Source organism: Lissotriton vulgaris, chromosome 12 (genome assembly GCF_964263255.1).
Source record: "Lissotriton vulgaris chromosome 12, aLisVul1.2, whole genome shotgun sequence".
In the NCBI taxonomy this organism is placed as follows: domain Eukaryota; kingdom Metazoa; phylum Chordata; class Amphibia; order Caudata; family Salamandridae; genus Lissotriton; species Lissotriton vulgaris.
The window spans coordinates 287,397,376-287,418,891 of NC_141700.1; the positions used below are offsets into that span (position 1 = coordinate 287,397,376).

The 21,516-nt window shown below is 43.3% G+C and overlaps 1 long non-coding RNA gene across 1 annotated transcript in view; it reads right to left on the reverse strand.

Annotated features, from left to right (window-relative positions):
- LOC147673981 (uncharacterized) overlaps positions 1 to 17,068 on the reverse strand; it is a 35,216-nt gene extending 18,148 nt beyond the window's left edge. Inside the window, exon 1 of the long non-coding RNA XR_015302417.1 lies at positions 16,929 to 17,068. This is a non-coding gene — a long non-coding RNA (uncharacterized LOC147673981). The remainder of the gene's footprint in view (positions 1 to 16,928) is intronic.
- Positions 17,069 to 21,516: the final 4,448 nt, after the last annotated feature.

Consider the following 21,516-nt stretch of genomic DNA (forward strand, 5'->3'; position numbering starts at 1 on the left):
AAGCTTATAGAAAATGGCCTATCAGCAAGAGGTGGTAGAGTCATATTTGTCATAGAGGCACATGAATATCGGCAGACAGAGGTATTCTATTCATGGATTAACTTTCCACAAGCAAATCCAACAACACATGTGTTCCACTTCTACAAAATGGAGGAACCTCCAGCGGAATACGCTCCTTTCGAGGACGTTGAAATTCCACTAACTAACCAAGAGCATCAGCTCTGGTTTAAAGGCCCCCTACAACATCAAAATCACATTACCAGGCTCGGTCCACTAGGTAGACCAGGAGCAACATGGCCGGTACTAGCCAGCTGTACACCACATCCTGCCATTGAACAAATGACAGGTCCAGAACTGTTAGCTCAGCTAAAACAATGAATAAAAATACATAGACAATTGGTACAATATGTCATGCGGACTTTAACAGTCCAACCTGCTATAAGAATTCCACAGCACAACCCCCATCAGGGGAACACAAACAAAATCACACCACAGACGATACAGTCAGTCATCGGTAAGTTGCCTGCAAAAAGGGAATACATACCATTCTGGTTAACCCAAAAAATTACTCAAATAGAGGCAGCCTTTCCCGATAGTACACCTCATGAGAAACACAGGATTCTAACAATCTGTTTACCAATGGGGATAGCACCACACGTGGAGGTCTGTGACACTTGGGGTACAGTCTTCGCTTCAACCTACACAAAAACACCTGGTGTCCCGTCTATGGCGGTAATACCAGACGTCCTGAGACAGATTCAAAATGAATTCGGACCAGAACCGGCCTTGAATCTTGGTATGAAATTATTGAAAGATTTCAAACGTGTCTCAGCTATTTTGTTAGCTAACATTAAAGGTGAAGCAGCATCCGTGGCAAGCTGCCAAAAATTAAAAGAACTCGATATTACTGAGCAACCGTATGAACTTGCCAGAATTATTGAAAAATCATATGAAGAACTAGGAAGAGATAGTTTGGTAGGGAAACCTATAAAGCCCGAACTAACAGAAAATCCTGAAAAAGATTTTATCAAAAATATTCTAACTACTCCTAAAAGGAAATGGGAAAATAGTAGACAGTCACTTCCTAAAGAAAAGCGCTCTCAGTCCAGAGGTAGATCTCCTCAAAATAAGCACTCTGAAAAGAGGTATAACCTCAGAAATAGGGATAATTTGGGAAAAACCTGATAGATATCAAGATACTGATACACGTGCCTCTCGTACCTTTCAGACTTCCTTGCAGAAACCAGAAAGAAGAGGACGATCAGAATACAAGGAAGAACGCGTGAAGTCCAAAGACGATCAACACGTTCCAAAAAATAGGAAAACTCAATTCTCCAAAAAGAAAAGAAGGTAGCAAGTATTATAATCAGACATGCCGAGGATCTTGAGGACACAACTCAAGAACTGGGAGTGGGCACAGACAATGCTGGACAGCGCAGCAGAGGTCACCATAGCTTGCAAGATCCTGAAAGATCATCTGGAGAAAGTGGATCTGAATGAATACATTCAGGTTGAAACTGCCGACACCAGGGTTAGTGTACCGCACAAGTTATACGAAGTAACACTCCGGATAGAGGGGGACATAACTAGGAAAATAAAAGCACTCTTTTGGGAAAAACTATCAAAGGGTTATGACATCCTTCTGGCTGAACAAGACTGGCCACCAGAATGTGTCAGGGAGTGCCCACATGGCGAGGAAATCATTATGCCAGCCTTCTCCAATCATATTCCTATTCATAAAAAATACACCTATGCCAGAAAATTGGCTGTGGCCAAGGCTCCAGCATTATATAAAAATCATGAGGGATGGGATGAGGACTCTCCTCACCATAAAATCCAGTAAAAAAATCAACCTACTGCTCAGAGGCAGTATCCAGTAAAGCAGGAAGCTAAAAAAACAAGTCAGGGAGTTCTTAGATCAACTCGAATAACAGGGGGTGATTGAAACATTCACCTCATCAATGAACAATCCTTTGTTTCCTGTCTCCAAACCAGACAAAACAAATCGTCTAATTTTGGATTACAGACATTTAAACTCTTGTTAGGTATTAAAAATTTCAGCTAAGGTCGAGGATGTTGTGCGTTTAAATTTGGATTCAATCATAGCCTCGGCAAATAAGACATTAGAAAGGATTATTAATTTACATTTATCACTTTATGGGTGTTGCAACGTTTTAAAAATGCTTATTTTTCCAAACTTTTTATACACATTCCAGACTATTCCTTTATCTATTCCAACTATATTTTTTCTCGAATTGAAAGAATGTGCTCTAGATTTTTATGGAGCTATTGACGATCAAGGAGAGCTCTCAAATGGTGTATGTTTCCCAGATTAAGAGGTGGATGGGGTGTTCCCAATTTCCGTCTATATCATTGGATAGCTCTTTTGCAACACATGGGTGTTTTATTTTTAAAGTATGATTCTACGGAAGATTTCGCCACCCCGTCTATATATGAGATGCTGCTGGGCGCAGAGGCGCGGCAATGTCTAGTTCGTATAAGTGAACCCAGCTATTATAAAAAATCAAAGTTTAAAACTGTTTCGACTGCCTGTGAAATATGGAGGAAGATTAAGAGGAGAATTGGTTTATTTTCTAATTTAAACTTTTACACATCGTTCAATAATTGCCTGCTATTTCCAGAAGTATTTACAGATCAGGTTATGGCTAGATGGTATCGAGCTGGAATTTGCAAGTTGGGAGATCTTTTTCAGGGGAATCAGTTAGTTTCTTTTGATTTTTTGCAAGTCAAAATATAAACTAGCCAGTTCAGATTTTTAAAAATATCTTCAGGTTCGTAGTTTTTTTGAGCAGAAAATAACTCAAAATTGGATTACATGTAATAGGATTGAATTCCTGGAGGCAATCAAACGAAGATCTAAAATGGGGCATTAGAAGTTCATAGAGAAGTCTGAGGATGATCTCTCGGTTTGGGAGACTAAGTGGCAAAATAAACTTGGGTTACCCTCAATTAATCTGTAGAGAATAATTGAGTTAACTGTCAATGTTTTATTTAATGGTCCCTTAAAGAGTCAACATTTTATGTCTATTTTTAATTTATATTATACTCCTGGAAAATTGGTAAAGTGGAATTCTACCCGGGGTAATAAGTGCAATTGCTGTGGGTTATACGCAGCGGATGCACCTCATATGTTTTTTTTTGTCCTAAACTTTGTCATTTTATTAGGGATGTTGAATATTTTTTTAATCACAGCTTACATATTCACTTGCAATTATCAGTGGATCTGGTGATCTTAGGCTCCCAAGAAAGCCTGGCCAGACCTGGGAAGGAGGCTGAGGCAGGCTTTATTTTCATTTGTATATCTATTTTCTGACTTTGTATAACGACCCAGTGGCTGGATGCTGAACCACCAACGTTTATTAATTCGCAATCTAGATTATTGTCCATATATCATCTTGAGACTGCGATTTATAAATCTAAGGGCAAGAGAAAGAAAATGTTGGGTTTGAAATTGTGGGCACCTATCGCCAATTGGATATGAATTTATCTTGCTGTATAGTCCCGAAGTCATTATTTCTCTTTCTTTTGCTTTTTGTTCAAATGTATAAGATTTGTGTATGTTGATATCAAAATGGATGATGTACTATGATTGCCCATTTATTCCTTTGTGTTCTTTTTGCTTGCTGATAAAAATGTCAATAAAAATAATAATTAAACTATTGTTGCAAAACTTTTGCAGTACAAAATGCACACAGTACAGCACTGATGAATAACATCATGCGCAAGAAATATAAAACCACATTAGATATTTCAAACGGTTTCTTCTGTCAAAATATCGCACCAGAAAGCAGGTATTTGACCGCTTTCTCAATAATGGGGACCCAGTGTCAATTTTGCTGTCTCCCCCAAGGATTCAAGAATAGTCCAGGATTATTTTCAGCTACAGTAACAGAGTTACTACAAATGTATGATGATGAGGCATTATCTTATGTGGATGACATCTATCTTACAGACGATGACTCTGATGTGCACTTGAAAGGAGTGAACACCATAATACTTGGGTTTGCTTCTGAAGGGTATAAGTTCAATTTAAAAAAATCAAGAATTGCCCACCTCAATGTCCTAGTCTTGGGATACGAACTTTCAAGTGAAGGCAAAAGCCTGGCAGCCAACTTTTTAGAAAAGTGTGCGCTGCTCCAACCTCCAAAAACGCGGAAAAACTTACAGACAATTCTAGGTTTCCTGAATTTCGGTAGAACTTTGTAATAACTTGAGAAGTACAACAAAGTAGGATTATAAAGTCTTTATTGCGGCTCCCACAAGCACGTCTCAACATGGCAGGTTCAGCATAACAATCGCCTACCCCCACCAACTGTCACTCGTCCTGCGCGTCATAACGGACGGCACGAGACACACTCTATGGGCCTCGCGCCCTGGGCGCGAGGCGAGCTAGGCCACTACATATCTCCTTTCCTTAACACAAGAAGAGACAGAGGGGAGAGAGAGAGAGAGAGAGAGAGAGAGAGAGAGAGAGAGAGAGAGAGAGAGAGAGAGAGAAAGAGATCAGAAGGAAGGAAAGTGACTGAGGAAAGATCACAGAGAGGAAGGGTAGATTATTGTCGGTATCTAACAGGAATACCGACTGCTCTGGTTCTCCTCCTGACAGTAGAGGGACGAGGAGAAGAACTTTGAACACTGAGATCACCATGAAAGATGTTATGGGAAACATCTCTTCCAGAAGTGGAACTCTTAGTGTCGTTAAGAATATTTTTGACTTTCACCACCTTGTTAACATTCCACCAGTCTTTACCTTTGACCCGGACAGCACTTCCACACACTTTATCCACAACAACAGTTTCCCCAAACTTGGAATCACCTTTTTTTACAAAACCTTGTTTTTTTAACTTTGACACGGTCACCCACTGCAAACTCTCTGTTCTTAACCCGCTTCCTTTGATCAAAGTACTCTTTTTGTTTGGACTGGACTTTAGCACACCTGTTCCTTACTTTTTCATCCATTTCTTGAGGAGTGGAATTAGATTTAAACCACTTAGACATCCATGCAGGTCTAAATTATGTACATGGTTTCCTACCTCTCAAAAGTTCAAAAGGAGACACTCCTGTTGAAGAATGGGGGGTGGTCCTATAGAACCACAACATCGTCCTGACACATTGGGGTACAGCCTTGTTGTGTTCTATGGCCCATTTGACACAGTCGCCTATGACTCTATTAAGTCTCTCCACCAAACCATTGGTTTGTGGATGGTAGAGTGAACTTTTGTGATGAGCGATGACAGATTCTTTAAGAAACTCTTCAACCTCAGTTGATACAAATTGCACTCCATTATCAGAAATAATGGATTGGGGAAACCCTTCTCTCATGAATATTTCTTTCATGAAGTCAATGATTTCTCTGGAGTCAACCTTGGATACGAACTTGGCTTCCGGCCACTTAGTGTAATAGTCTGCCATAACAATTGCAAATTTGCACTGTTGAGGTAGACTGTGGAAGGGTCCTAGCACATCTATGCCAAGTTTTTCCCACTGCCCCCCTGGAAGAGGAATGGGCGTGAGAGGGGAATTGACAGTGCGAAGACATTTGTCACTGGAAGAGCAAACTGTGCATTCCTGAACCATTGCTTCAATGTCTCTATCCATTTGTGGCCACCAAAAGTACTCTCTTACTCTGCGCTTGGTAAGTGTGGCTCCCAGATGCCCCTAATGAGCTTTGGCTAGAAGAGTGGATCTGATATTCACTGGAGGAACAAGTTTCTCTAGCCTGAATACCAGACCATCTTCAATCGAAAGCTCTTCACTCACTTTCACATAGGGTTGTAAAGCCACTTCCACATTTCTTTCCTTTGGCCACCCTTGGGTAATATACTTCTTCACCTCTCCTAACACCTCATCGCTAGCTAGAGCCTCCCTCCAACTTTCCTGTCCCACTGTACATTCATTTGTCCATTCCACACTTGCTATGATATAATCCTCCATTTCGTCATAACAACAATCATCATTACATTGCATGTCCTGAAAGGTGGCTGCGGGCAAACGTGACAATGCATCAGCCCTCACATTTTTGCCACCAGCAATGTGTACTACTTCAAAGTTGAATTGTAAGAGTTTTGATGCAAGGCGTGCAATGCGTGGGGTAGCACCGCGGCTGTTGATATTTCCTAAAATAGCAACCAACGGTTTGTGGTCCGTTTGAAGTGTAAACTTATGCCCCCACAGATAATTTTTGAATTTCTCAATGCCCCACCAGCATGCTAGTAGCTCCTTCTCGATAACAGAGTAATGAGACTCTGCCTCTCTGAGTACCCTGGATGCAAATCCTACAGTGTGTTCACTTTGACCAACCATCTGTGTCAGGACCGCCCCTAAGCCATAGCTACTAGCACCCACAGTCAGAGTACATGGGACATATTTATTGCGGCTCCCACAAGCACGTCTCAACATGGCAGGTTCAGCATAACAATCGCCTACCCCCACCAACTGTCACTCGTCCTGCGCGTCATAACGGACGACACAAGACACACTCTATGGGCCTCACACCCTGGGCGCGAGGCAAGCTAGGCCACTACAAACATACATTCTAAACTACGCAGAAAGGGTAAAACCTCTCTACGAATTAATCAAACCTGATTTCAAACAATCTAATTGGACTCAAAAACACACAGAAATTTTGCGTTCAGTGCAAACAGACATGTTAGCAACAAAACATTTACAAACACGTGACAATGTACGCAACCTTGCAATCCGAATCATCCCAGGGAGATGCGGATTCACATACCTAACCTTTAATGAAGGTGAAAAGATACCAATAGCTTACAAATCACACTTATACACACAAGCTGAAATGAAATTCACTTCAACAGAAAAAATTCTGACAGCGGTTCAGATTGCGGTAGCAAAAGACAGAGCCCTCGTGCAGGGTAAATGCATAAAGGTCATTACTCCTGTACCTGCCTTAAAGGCAGTGACAAAGGCAAGCCTTCCAAATGCAAAGGCTTTACATCCAAGATGGATGCAGTGGGTTAATTCTCTTGCTGCGACAGACGTTGAATAAGTTTTTGACCCTTACTTGAAGACACAAGAATTTCTCCAATACGAACAAAAATGTCCTCTGCCCACTGAAATTCTGCCTCTAGAACATTACGGCTGTATAATATATACTGACGAATCAGCACAGCCCACAATTGGGGGAAAACAAGCTTTTTAGTGCAGCGTGCACGATTGTAAAAGGTCGCTGGCGCGATGATAAATTCTTGACCTATGGTTACAAAAACTCAATCACTAGGAGACTGTACAGGTGGGGGATCTGAACTACAGGCTTTCAAGATGGCGCTTGAAAATACTGATCGCGAATTCCCCACACTCATAGTGTGCGATTCGTATTACTGCGTCCAGTCTTACAATGAATATTTGCAGAAGTGGGTTAAAAATTGATTTAAAGATGCAAAAGGTGGCACAATCAAGCATAAAATGCTTTGGGAACAAGTAGTTCTTTTGCAGAAAGAACTACAAAAGACTCACATGATCCATACACTCAGCGTGATGGCGTTCACGTTGAAGGGAATTCATTGGCTGATGAAGCCGCGAAGGCAGCTGTGCAAACGGCTTCCGTAGCTGCAATCACTCGTTCAAAAACAAAAATAGACAGCGAAATAATGCAAGCTGTCACTACTTCAAGAAAAGACAGTGGTAAAATATTACCAAAAGGCTTTCCACTCAAGTACTCATATATAACAGATGTGAATAATGTTCCGTTTGCTCAAATCCCTGGAGTGGAGGATAGAGTAATCCCAAACATGGAACATAGATTAGGACTAATTTTAGCAGCACATGAAGGTCTTGCCTCTGCAAACGCAGGAGTTTCTGCCACAGTATCATTACTAAAGCAGAGATACTGGTGGCGGCGCATGAGGAAACAGACCTGAAACTATGTTTTGGAATGTCAAATCTGCCGGAAAATGAAAGTTTCAACAGTGACGCTCCTTCTAATTTCAGATAAACCATTAGCTTGCGTTTACCTGGAACCCTGCGGTCCCTTACAGAGGGATGGCAACTATAAATATATCATGGTCGCAGTGGATTTCTGATCAAGATTCATTTGGATGTGGCCTCAGCGCTCGGCTGATGCCCGAACTATTATAAAGGATTTGCAAGTCTTTATCGGCACATACGTAATCGGCACACTACATTCTGACCAGGGTCCTGCGTTTAGCTCTAGGGCTTACAAGGAGGGCATTGCCAGCATGGGCATTACATTGCGATTTTCGAGTCCATTCCATCATGAGGGAAATTCGGTTTTTGAGAGAAAAAAACGTGTCATAAAGCAATCTATAACAGCTGGGGTATTAGGTTCGGGTGATGGGTGGGTCAAACATCTAATAAGTGTCCAACGTAGTCTTAATAACCTGCCAAGAAATCCTCTGGGTGGAATCACTCCATATGAAATCCTTTTTGGTACTAGAATGTTAGTTGAAGACCTCGATTATCATACTTCAGTGGTGGAACAAAAACCCTTTGATATCAAAGATCGTTTGGCTATTTTACAGGATTTAAATGAAACAAGAAGAAGTCTAAGCAACCCAGCGAAAAGCCAACGACCACTGAAGAAAAACCACCTGTCCCAGCAAGACCTGTCTGGATTCCAAAGATTGGGGATCTGGTCAGAGAAAAAATAGCGGACAAGAAGGAATTTGGGCCTTCTTACAGAAAACCAGTACCTGTACTAGCAGTTCACGGATCAAGAACAGTGTTTCTGCCGCCCCTTGCTGGAAGAAAGGAGAACCGGTCTGAATCAATTGACCTGGTAAAGCCACACCATGTGGCCGATAATAAGTAGTAGGCCCAGTGCACTCCCAAGATGTAGCAGACAACCAAATCTTACTATTATCCAAGAGTTTCAAACTGAAAGAATCATCACCGTTGAAGAATATACAGTGAGAAAAGAAGGACTATGCATCAAAGCCATGGAACTTGTGCCTCTTGAAACGCAAATAACAGTTCGTCAAGACACTCCCGTCTACAATGATGTAGCATCTGACTATACGAATATGTCAAGGGAACAAGCACCTCCAGCAATTTCAAATAATCCAGATGCAATACCAACAATTGACAGAACTGCCTCTGGCTATTTCATCAACTTTGAAAACTTTTCTGAGGATCCCAGTGAGCCTGAAACAACGCCTGCAAATAAAACTTTCAAGGAAGAATTAACATAACTTTGTCACCAGCTTGCAAATACATATCTGGTTTCACCATGGGTTGAATTTTGGATTGTGTTCTTTTTCTCCTACTATGGCTGATTCTCGTTTTAGGTTTGGGAAAGCTGATAGATAGAAAATACAGTAAAATGGACACAGCAAGTAAGAACATCAACTTGCTCCTGAAGCCACACAAATCATCTCATCGTGAACAACGAGACCTGTCATCAGTGAACATCACAGCCGTTCCGCTACCTGGTGGAATAGCATGGGATAGAACTGATAATGACATGTATGGTCCTGTCGAGCTGCTGAAGATTCCACACAAATGTAAGGTTTCCTTCAGTGATTTCGTTTCACCCAGCACATGTTCTGATGATTGGGACTTTGAAACTGTTAATAACATGTTTTGCAGACCTAGAAATGTCAGCAAAATTTACAAATCAGGATTACTTAGAAGGTTCATCAGATTATGAACAAATGTATTGTTTTAATCATTTTGATCACCATTATTTGCACAAATCTGCAAACACTAGAAATGTTTTCAGTTATAATCAATGGGAACATTGTCCAACGCCACCGAAAGGTAGCTCTAAAACATTCTATAGAAAATTTCCATACTTTTCAGGGTTCAATATCACAAATCCAGAAACATTTTACTTTAGAAATGTTAATAAGACAGGCATGAAAAGTATGTTGACTAATACTAAACAGATCTATTCTGCGGCCTTTTATGCTCAGTTGTCCACCTTGGGATTTAACTTTTGGAAAGACAACATTGAGACAAAAACTGTCTGGGGCACAAAAGACTGGCAGGTACAAGGTCTAGAAGCATTATTCAGAGCCTGCATCATCCCAGAACAAATTATGTTTTTAAATGACACTGTTCAACAGACATCTTGTCTTGGCCTTGCTAAGATAAAAGATTTGAACAAACCGTCCATACCTAAACCCACACCGTATAGTAATAGAACTACAGATGAGGAGGTAGGCGTAAACTATATTTAACAACAGAAAATAACTAATCCTGATTGGAAAAAATGCTTAATCTTGCCACAGACACGAATATCTGTCAAAAAAGATTCCTGAACAAGACACAAGGGTTTACAGTAACTAGTCCAGATCCAAGATATGTCCAGAGACAACATCCAGGGATAATAACAACTTACAGTGTAGGAAAACTATGCCTTGAGTGGTGCAGAAATCCACACTTCCAGAAATAAAACAACACTTATCTTTGCTTAAAGATGGCGTTGACTTACGAGACTTCTTACTTGGACCTCATAATCCACGTCATAAACGTTTCATATACGCCGGTATATACGCTGCTTATAATGAAGCATGGAAAGTCACGCAAAAAGAAACAGCTGAAAATTGATCGTATTAATTTAGAGAAAGCACTCTCTGCAGTTGACAATGGGTTAACAACTCTGTCGTCCAGAATTTATTCTTTGGACAGCATTGTATCTTCTGTCATAGACATAATGGAACAGGACTTGCTAATGTTACAACATGGCCAGTCTCAATTATGTTCTATAATGCTGTTAGGCTGGACGCTACAAAACCTTCGTTCTGGCTATGTGCCTTGGCATCTAATCAACACTATATCATTGTTTACTCTATTTAACCTTACAGATAAACAACTCTCTTTGGCACAGAGGGGAGCAGACTATACGGTGCTGAGCATAGAAAAACTTGAGAGATTACCATTGACTGTTTCTGAGAAACCATCAGTTGAATGGATAATACATGGCACCATCACGATACCAGTGATGATTTTCCAGTTTCAGTATTGCTTAAAACACATACCAGCAGACCTGCATGAAAGGTTGGGTAAAGAATACATTAAGTCGTCCTGGAATTTACCATACAAACAAAAAGGTTGGTGTGGGGGAAAGGAGGTATTTCTTATTGGTAAAAATTGTAAAAACTCACTAAGCGTTACACTGTTGTGTCAAGGTATTAATTTACACGGAGCCTGCAAGGGTTCTTCAAATAACCTTACTTGCCACCTGCAGGGATCGCCCACATCGGTGATAGATCCAATTTTTAGGCAGCTTTCCAATGGTAGCTACATAATGTTAAATGATCACAGCTGTTGTGGAATTGTGCCAGGAATAGCCTATCTCGTTAGTGTGTCAGCCAGGGTCACTTGCTGTATGCAAGTACTGTTTCCTAAAACTAAGACAGACGGGGAGCCGCCGCTATGGCCTTCACTGAACATTTCTTTCTATATGAATTGGTACTTTAAGCAGAATGAAAGCCATTCTTTTACAAAAAACGGTTCCACTGACCTCGTCGAGAGAGACGTATGATCTGCAAGTTGCAAGGACTTCTGCAGAGATACATGCATTATTATCAACAAACTGCCCAATACATTTCACAGAAATGTTAGGTCGTATCTTAAACATGTCTGATACCAGTGGTTTTGTACATGTATTTAAGGAGATTTTTTCGGGACTGTTAGCACCGTTTGAAACAGTCCTAGGCATTTTTCCTAACTTCGTGCACTCTGTGTTCGGCGGCCTGCCTCTCATCTTGGGACTCTTAGCAGGGATACTATTTTTGTTCCTTCTGCTCCAATATGGCAAGTCCAGTCACCAACGATACCCAGATTACCATGGAAATTGCTCTTCTAGCGATGCAGTATCGTGAACGCATAACACAGATCCTTGGCTTGGCTTGTTTGAGAGATCTGAATACCACATGGTTGCTGTCATTCAGACCAATCTGGCAAGATTGCATCTTACCTGTTCTACGATGCCTGCTTTGTGGAGAGGAATGCGTGTTAGATATCTGTCTAGCACTACCATCGGCAATGCCAACGGATGTTGCCGCATTACTGGGTCCGGTAACGGCTCATGTGTTGTGTTGCCCCGAAAGGCTACCAATCCTGATGACGGCATTCATTGAGATGTCACCGGAAAATCCAGCTGAAGGTGAAATACGCAGACCAACAGGCACACAGGTACCATCTGCTATGAACATTGCCAAAGCGGCTGACGCTGATGGTGATGCTTCACATCTGTGTACAATTGATCTTCTTAATGAAGTGGTTCAACTTTCATCTACAGTGGTAGACGATTTCTTTGCCAGCCTAGACAATTTCATGTTTTCTTCTGACACCGAGAATAACTTTTGAAGTTAGCACACAGCGTTCTATGAACTCTGAATTCGACCTTCCCTTTTTCATAACAAAGGCTTCTAAGTTTGGAACTCTATTTCACTACGATTTAATTTGATTTTCTTACTACCTTTCCAAAACTGAACTTTGGCACAAAGTAATCTGCTTAAAGTAGAGCTATTCTTAGAGAACAAGAATTCTTTGAATTCTTCCTTGGAACAATTTTGATCTTATCTACAAACTAACACAGTTTATATACTCTGCTATGAGATGGTCTAAAAAAAAAATTCTGTAACTAAGAGCCATTTCATAAATGTAATCTCATGATGGATTGGGTTAGCATTTCCCATATTACAATGGCATCATTTCCTTTTTAATGGGTACTATGCAAATGCTCATTTTTCCGTGTGCAACCATTTCAAATGCATTTTATATGAATTTTTGGGGGTTGTAAACACATGCTCTAGATTATATGCTTTAGTGCTTGATCTTAGATGAACATGTTAACGTGGAATGGGTGTTGTGTACCATTTTAGGGCCCTATTGTAATTTTCCCAATTCATGCCCTTATACAGGTATAAAACACCATATCCTTATATAGGCATAGAAATCATAACCATATTTGCCTTAGCTCTTGCAGTCCAAATACAGCAGGGATACTTCCACTAGTTCTGAAAATCTACAACGATTTCTTGGAAAACTCGGTTTCAGCAGCTAGGGACTTCCCCTTGCTCGAGAACTGACTTGTCCAAGAACTCATGGAGTTTTCAAAGAACTGAGACTCTTTTATGACGTTATTATGTCCACCTTTACGTCTAACTCAGCAGCTTCAAGGTATAAATTTGCCCACACTTGCCTTAGCAAACACACTGTTGTTTGGAGCAGCTCGACTATCTACATACCTGACGCATAATGCTACAGCAAGTGCCGAAGGAAGCCGACTCTCCAGCAGATGCACTGAGAGAGATGCTGTCTTGTCTCCTGCCGAGAAATCCAGCTCCAGTGTATCCAAGCTCCCCTTGGGGGGTGTTGGGAAATCAAGTCCTGAGCCTGACCTTTTTCATTCCAAATCAAGGTACGGAGCTGATTAGACCCTAAGAGAAATCTTGGACAGATTCTTGGCAAAAGAATACTACATATATGCTACACCTCATTTACTTCTTCCCTCGTACTAAGCTTAGGTTAGGTACATCGGGGTAGGCATATTTCAGAAGCACCAGTTGAGTACTTTTAGCCTCTGTTATTTATGTATGTATTTATTCATGGTTTAGGAACCATACAATGCTCTTACAGTATTATTTTATTCTACTCTTTCTACTGTATGCATTATATTTTGCAACCAGTTTTACGATTGTAGCAGTTCATTTCTTATGCTTGAGAATGAAGACTGTTCAATAAATCCTTTTATTGAAAACGCCTGTCTATATGTTTTCTCGGCACCTCTGATGAAACGAAGCATGCACGATTGACTGAGTGAAATATCTATCTATTGTTTCCACTACTCTGAAGTTCAGTTTATTCTTGGGGAAACAAAGTTGTCATGTTTATGCGGTTGTCATAACTAATCCCTTCTTGTTTATTCGAGAAAGTTTCTAGTGACCTCTGAGCTAGCTGGCACTCGCAATTAAGTCTAGTATATTTGATAGAGACCTACTAGACCTCAGTCCTACGTCTAATCTATAGGATATATTATTTGAATGTGCAGAGCCTATTGGGAATATAGGAACTACACTACGCAGCATGATGACGTATATGCAATCATTGAGCCTTTCATTACCCCTTCCTTGCAAGCAGCCAAGTGAGTCAAATTGGTGGGACGACTCGAAAGGTACTTTGCTGCCATAGGCCTCAAGGTCGACAGACTCAGCCCCATGCCTCTTAATTTAGGCATCACTCACATCCATAAACTTTCAAAGATGATGGCTGAAGCTGGCCCTACTCACACTTACACCACACTCAAGGCTGTGCTGACTGTCCATTTTGCACTTCTGGCCAACCCAGTCTATGAGCCTGTTATGCTCTGCCAGGCCTGGCAGACACCCAAAGAGTAGCTTGATGAATTTTATGCCAGGCTCCAAGAACTCACCGGCACCTGCACCTTCCTAGACGAGCTAAATGAGATCCGGGCACGTTCATCTAGGGCTGTTTCTCAGCCAAACTCGAGGAGTGAATCCCACAAGTCCCCAGGATGAGCATGGCCGACATTCTCATGCTGGCAGGTCAAAATAACTTTTAAAGGCCGAGCCTCTCACATGGAGACAGTCCTTAAAAACATCAAGACAGAGTCTGTCAATCAGGTGATCAGTGACAACAAGCCCAGCTGCAACAGACTAGACTGCCCAAAATTGACCCAGCCTAATAAGCCATGTTGTATGGAGGTGCCACCCCACTCGCTGGAGAGTGCCTGGCCAAAGGGATGAAGTGTTCAGCGTGTGGAAAGATGAATTATTATACCAAAATCTGTTGGTCTGCACCCCCTAAGAAAATCTGCAAAAAGAAACAGCTAACCTCTTGGCCACAGACTCAGTGCTGGAAGATGTTGATGACAACATGGATAATGAAGCCCCAGAAGGCATGGTGCATGTCATACATGCAGTAGAACTAATCCAGTGATGAGGCGAGGTCCCCAAGGACCCAGATGCCAAATGGATGGCCAGCCACTCATGATACTAGTAGACAATGGAGCATCTATTAATGTACTGTCCCTATGGATAGTCCAGTCCATGCTCACCAGTGCATTTGCCTTTGGCACCACATCCTGTCTCCCGCTCGACAGAGTGTTCACATTGGTCATTGGACATCGTGGTCGATCCACCAAAGCAAAGATCTACATCACCAAGGGTGAATCACACATGCTCCTCAGCTGCAACATTGCCAAATGCCTCCAGTTAGTTCATTTTGCTTTTGAGATCCATGCCAGGGCAAAAGATTCACTCCTCAGTAAATTTGAGCCCTTGTACAAAGGAATAGGCTGCCTAAAAGACTGAGAGGTACACCTGCACATGGACCAGTCCGTGCAGCCAGTCGCCCTACGTCACAGAATAATAGCTTTCCACCTTCGTCCTAAAGTGGAGGCTGAACTTTGTAATCTGGATGCAAAAGACATTATCGAAATGGTGGAAGGGCCAACCCCTCGGTTCTCTCTCATTGTGGTCCCAAGGAAGCCGAAGCAGCCGGGGGAGGGAAGGATATGCATTGATATTCGCCTCCCCAACACCACATTTAAATGAGAGAGACACTTAACTCCAACAGTCAACAACACTGTGGGAGAGTTTTCAGTCTCCCATGGTTCTCAAAGATGGACCTGAGGTTGGGCTACCACCAAATCCTCCTGGCACCTGAGTTCAACCTCATAACAATGTTCTCGACCCATCTCGACTTGCAGCGTTACTAACAGCTCAACTTCAGCATTTACAGAACAGCCAAAGTGTTTCAGGAGTTTACTAGCATGGCTCCTTGGGGGTTTAACACCTTGGCTGCTAGGGGGTTTTCCCCTCCTGCGCTGGATTTACAGGATCCCCATTGTTCATGACAAGGTCAACTCGTCATAAGCACAGGGCAGGTAAAACCCATGACGAGTTGACCTTGTCATGAGCACTGAAGGTGTTAAATGTCAGCAATGACATCTTGGTACATGCCCCCAACATTCAAGAGCATTTCCGCAGATTGAGGGCGGTGTTCAAACACCTCCGGGACAGTGGGCTCACTCTCCACTGAGAAAAATGTATTACTCCAAGAAGATATCTGTTTCTTCCTCTACAGGTTTTCAGCTAAAGGTGTCAATCCTGATCCTGCCAAAGTCTGGCACATTTAAGCAGCATCGGCACCCACCATTGTCACTGATATCAGTAGTTCCATCTTTGTTCCCCAGCAGCTGGCCAGACTGCCTGGGACCGATGCCTCCCCCCAAGCAGGAGATCAAGAGCCTGGGGGTATGGCTGGAACAGGACCTATCGTTTAAAACCCACGCCAAAAAGACTGCTGGCGTGTGCTTTGGCCTGCTCCGTTCAGCCCAGAAGATTCTGCCCTTGCTCCCAGTGGCCACTCGTAGGCTTCTCATCCAGGGACTGATCATCTCGCGGCTGGATTTCAGCAATGCGTTATTCCTGGGCGCACCCGAATCTACCCTGAACCGACTGCAGCAAGTGCAGAACGCGGCCGCCAGGCCTTTGACGGGTCTCCCTAGGCGTCAATCTGCTCGCCCAGCGTTGAGGGCACTGCACTGGCTCCCTGTGAGGGACAGGGTGAAATTCAAGTCACTCTGCATCGCCCACAAAGTTCTGCACGGGGTAGGTCCACCTATTCTGGAGGAGATGGTCCAGCCCTACAAGGCCTCTCGCTCTCTTCGCTCTGACCACCAACATCTCCTTCAGGTTGGCAGGGTGAAAAAGGCAAGAACTGGTGGCAGAAGGTTTTCAATAAATGTGGCCTCCTTGTGGAACTCATTGCCCCTACCTCTGCGCTCGGAAGCCAACCTTCTCAGGTTCCGTAAACTTTTAAAAACCTTTTTGTTCTCCGCTTAATCCCTGCATTCTTTTAGTAGTGTTATGTTCTGATAAGCGCTGGGATGCCTATTGGTAACCAGGCGCTATACAAAACTCAGAATAATAATAATAATAATGGTGACTTACTGTGGTCGCTTTATGCTGAACCTCCCAATGCTCACGCGTGTCGACGCGTTTCGGCGGTTCCTGCTTTTGCACCACCTTCCTCTATAAGAAAAAGACGGGCCGCTCCAATTCCATAACCATTTCACCTACAGTGGAGAAAAGAATACCACATGTTGAGGGGTAATATGACGTATGAATAACTGACAAGAAAAGGATTTTGTCAGAAGGAGAGGATGATTGAAGCATGATATTATAAACCTAGCATCCTATATAAGGTTGCCAAAATTAAGAATTGGTGAAGCTGACTGCAGTTTCCCTAGACGGTCCGTCAGGGATTGTACAAAAGTCTTTAAAGATTATTGTATTTTTTAACTGTCCTGTGAAGCTGTTGCGGAAGCAGGATCCACCGAAACACGTCGACAATAAACCTCTGAGTTTTTTAAAATATTTTTTATATATATGTTTTTGACTATATGTTGAATATTGGTACTATTTTTTTTTTTTTTTTGTAAATATCTTTTTATTGCAGCAATGATAGATAAGTATACAGTACAATTTATGCCATTCCCCTTGATGCTCAGTGTGAGCTCCGCTCCCACTCCCCAGTATCACACAGCCATTCAGCTCGCACCCCGGAGGTCGAGCGGCAAAGTCGCAGGTACATAGGAAACTGCGCTGGAGCATTCTGTGCGTGGCTACAGCCAACAAGTGGATGGGAAACGGCAACGCTGCTTTTCGGACCTAACACTCCCTCTCCCCTGTCCCAAGTCCAGTTGAAGCCAAGAGTTTCTGTGCAACTCCCGTGAACATACCCCCCTCCCCTTCCCCTAAACCCCCTCAACTTTTCCTACCCCGCCATCCCCGTCCAGGATTCCCCCCCCCCAACTCTCCCTGCCCCCTACCCAGCCCCCCCACCCCCCCAGGCGTGCCAGAGTATCACCTAATTGAACTCTCAACCTTGTCACCAAGATCAGACCCGAGGCATGGTACCAGGATTCGTCTGCAATCATCCGTAAAACATCTCGATGGAACGCAAGGGCAGTGCAATAGCCGAGCGGGTCTATGCCGCCCCCCCGTCAGGCGGGCGTCCCTCTGGAGCCGGGCTATGTACCGGGGATTCCTCCTCCTCCTCGTCCAGGAGCGTGAGATCTAGGACCAGCCCCTCCCACGCCCTGGCTCTCTCCAGTGCCAAGTCATTGTCTATCCTGAGCGCAGCTCGCAGGCGAAGCTCACCCTCACATCTAGCCCATTTAAGCAGTTCAGCCTTCCAGCGCTCTACTACGGGGCCCCGGGACGCCTTCCACTGGGACGTAATGGCCCGCTTCGCCAGGAGAAGCCCCAAGTCCAGGAACTTGCTAGTGACTTTGTTCTTTGATGTGTGTGGGAACCAATGTAGTATACAATGTGAATATTGGTACTATGTATTGTAAAGTGTGATATTGCAGCAAATGTGTTATTTCACTACAGATATCTAATGAGCTGTGACCAATTGGAAAGGAAATATTCTAACTGTTAATATTGAAGAGAGATGTTTTTAATTTTTTTAAATAAAATGGAACACAATACATAACTGGCACAGTGAGGTTGAAAATCCTGATTGAGGTTAGCGCCTTTTGTGGTTATACTTATACCAAGGGGGTGAATAAAGTCTTAGTATGATGGGCATTCAGTCTGAATAAGAGATATTGGTATGGGGAGTGTAAGTGATACAGTCAAATAGAATAATTTGATAGCAGACACATTAGGATCCACCAAGGGAACACTTTTGTTTAACTACTGTGACTTACCCAGTTCCCTTCTGGTTAAAGGGTTACTCTCTATTTTTTATCCCTATTTATAATACATGCCAGTCACATTGAGAAAGGCCTTCCAAGCCCAGGATGCAGAGTGCATTATATTAAAGGTGTGGACATGTAAGTGCAAGCTTATATGTTCCTATAGTGGCCTTTACCATTAAAGGCTATTACAACTGATAGGCAGAAACAGTATAACATGGGCTGGCACCCAGGCAGACCCGAGTTTAGCAGCTCCATTTTGGTACCGCCAAAATATGTCATGTTTGGTATCAAACAACATGCCTCATCCCCCTGACACAAACCTAAGAGGTTGCACACCTGGTTACCCCAGCCTTTCCTGTGCTCTGATTGCCAGCCTGCAGCTGCTGCCATCAAGACAGCAATCTGACCTACTGTCAGGAGGTATAACCTCTCCCAGGATTCAGAAACAATGTCCTGGATGGGAAGAAGGTCACACCTCCCTCCCCAACAGGATGGCTAGTAAGTGGCACACCAAGGCGATGAGCTTCAACGCCTTTACCACCTTAATATGCACCCAGGTTGCTTTTCAAAGGAGGAAACAGCCTTTCTCCTTACCCAAGCACATTTGCACCTGGGCAGGCAGGAAACTGTAGGTATTCAGGAGGTGTACACCCCCAGAAGCTTACTACACATCTAGGGTGGGCTACCTGGTCTGTGCCGCTGGGGAAGACTTCCGTCATTATTAAAAGTGGTAGAATTGAGGGTCCAGGGTAGAAAAGGCCCCTGAGGATGTGGTCACCTCAGGGGCAGATAAGCCGCTGGGGCTAGTAGTCCATTGGCCACTTGCACCCACATTCCTAACACCCTTACATCCAGGATTTAAGAGCTATCCCTGACACCAGAAGTTCAGTTCTGATCTGACTTGCAACAAAGGACACAAAAAGAGACCACAATCTGCGACAACATGAGTTGCACAAACCAGGCATGATACTTCGCACCTGTGGCAACCCTCCTGGAATTGCACAACTGTGTCTCGTCCTGAGCCAAAGCTTGGTTCCCCCAGACAGAGGGACACCTTTGAGGCCCCAAGGCAATGTCAGAAACACCAGGACTAGTGGCAGTACACAACTGTGTACCGCAGGTAAAATACAAGGTACCAGAAGCAAAGAATTTCTGGCCATCGGGCCCTCTGAGGGATCACCCAAAAATAGATGGTCCAGTACATTGTGGGAAATGTAGTCCAGACCTTCAGGAAGTTTCGGGCAGGTATCGTTTCCCCCAGACCTCAGCATTTCGAAATAACTTTCTGCTGACCTTACCGCTGCCAAGGCTTGTTGGTTGCCGGTCTGGAATCCTCCACCTTTACTTGACGCTGCACCTTGAGGGAACCGCACAAAACCTTTAACCAACATCAGCAGTGGTTTTGTTGTTGACGTTTTTGCACCAGGTTTGCGTAAGTGGTAGAACCTGCAGCACCAAGAACAGCCAGGACAACTCTGCACCCAAGCTTCTTAACCCCGGTAAAATTGAACTGACTCACTGTTGTGGCTTGATCCTGGGATCCGAATCACCTTTACCCTCCTTAGGTTCCACACAACTCAACCTGCAAGTGACCAATAGTCACTCGTGCTTTTTCCGATTGACTGCACTGATAACTGTTAGAACTGGCTATTTCTGGTTGGCTAAGGCTGACGCCAAAGCCAGGCAGAAACCACCATTCTAGTCAGGGCAAGGGATACCCCTGCTCATCCCCTGGTAGCTTAGCCGAGCAGTACGGCTAAACTCGGAGGCAATGTGTAAAGCATTTGCACCAGCACACAACAGCAACAACATCCTAGGCACACCACAAAAGGAACTCCACACAAGGTTATATAAAAATAACTTCTGTATTGTCAAAACACATCAGATTGAAGTCACACATGTACATTTTGCCAACTGGCACGGGCAATATTCACAAGGGATTATTTACAGGACAGAGCCACATGGGCCACTGTCAGAATCAACACTTTTAGAAATAGCACTTCTAGAACTTAGAATAAGTATTGCACAAAATAACAGTTATAGATCACATCCAGTAACTACTGGGAACAGGTAAGTATCACCTATGCGACCCTAAACACCTTAGGAGAATGTCACGCAGGGGACCAGGACCTCACTAGGACCACCTGTACTAAAAAGAACAACCACCTAAGAATAAAATACATTTAGGGGTATAGGTAGGAACACATTACACATGATGCAAAACCAACATTCAGAGGTGTAGGGAAGGAAAAACACATGATGCATAAAACATACATTCAGCGGTGTAATAACATGGCACATGATGCATCAATCACATTCAGAGGTACCGGAGAAAAACACATGATGCCTAAAACATTCAGAGGTGTAAGGAAGGAAGAACACATGATGCATAAACCAACACATTCAGAGGTGTAAGAACAAGGAAGACACATGATGCATAAAAACATTCAGAGGTGCCAGAACATAACTCAATAGCGCAAAAACACATGATGCCTAAAAACATTCAGAGGTGTAAGATCAAGGTGCGTAATCATATTAAATGCATTACATTTCCTAGCACCACATCACATTGCGCAAAACTCACATTAGGCAATTACCATCACATAGATAATCACATTACGCCTAAATAAAATCACATACCAGCCCCCATCTAATAAAGGGACTAAAGAGCCCTGTGTCCAGAATGTCAGGGCGGGCTGCCATGCAGTGCCAGTCAGGGGTGCGCCACTGGCACAAAACCTAAACGTTGCCGGTGCCCACTACTTGCTGGGCACCTGAGGACATCACACAAGACCTAAACGGTGCAGCTGCCCACTAATTGCTGGGCAGCT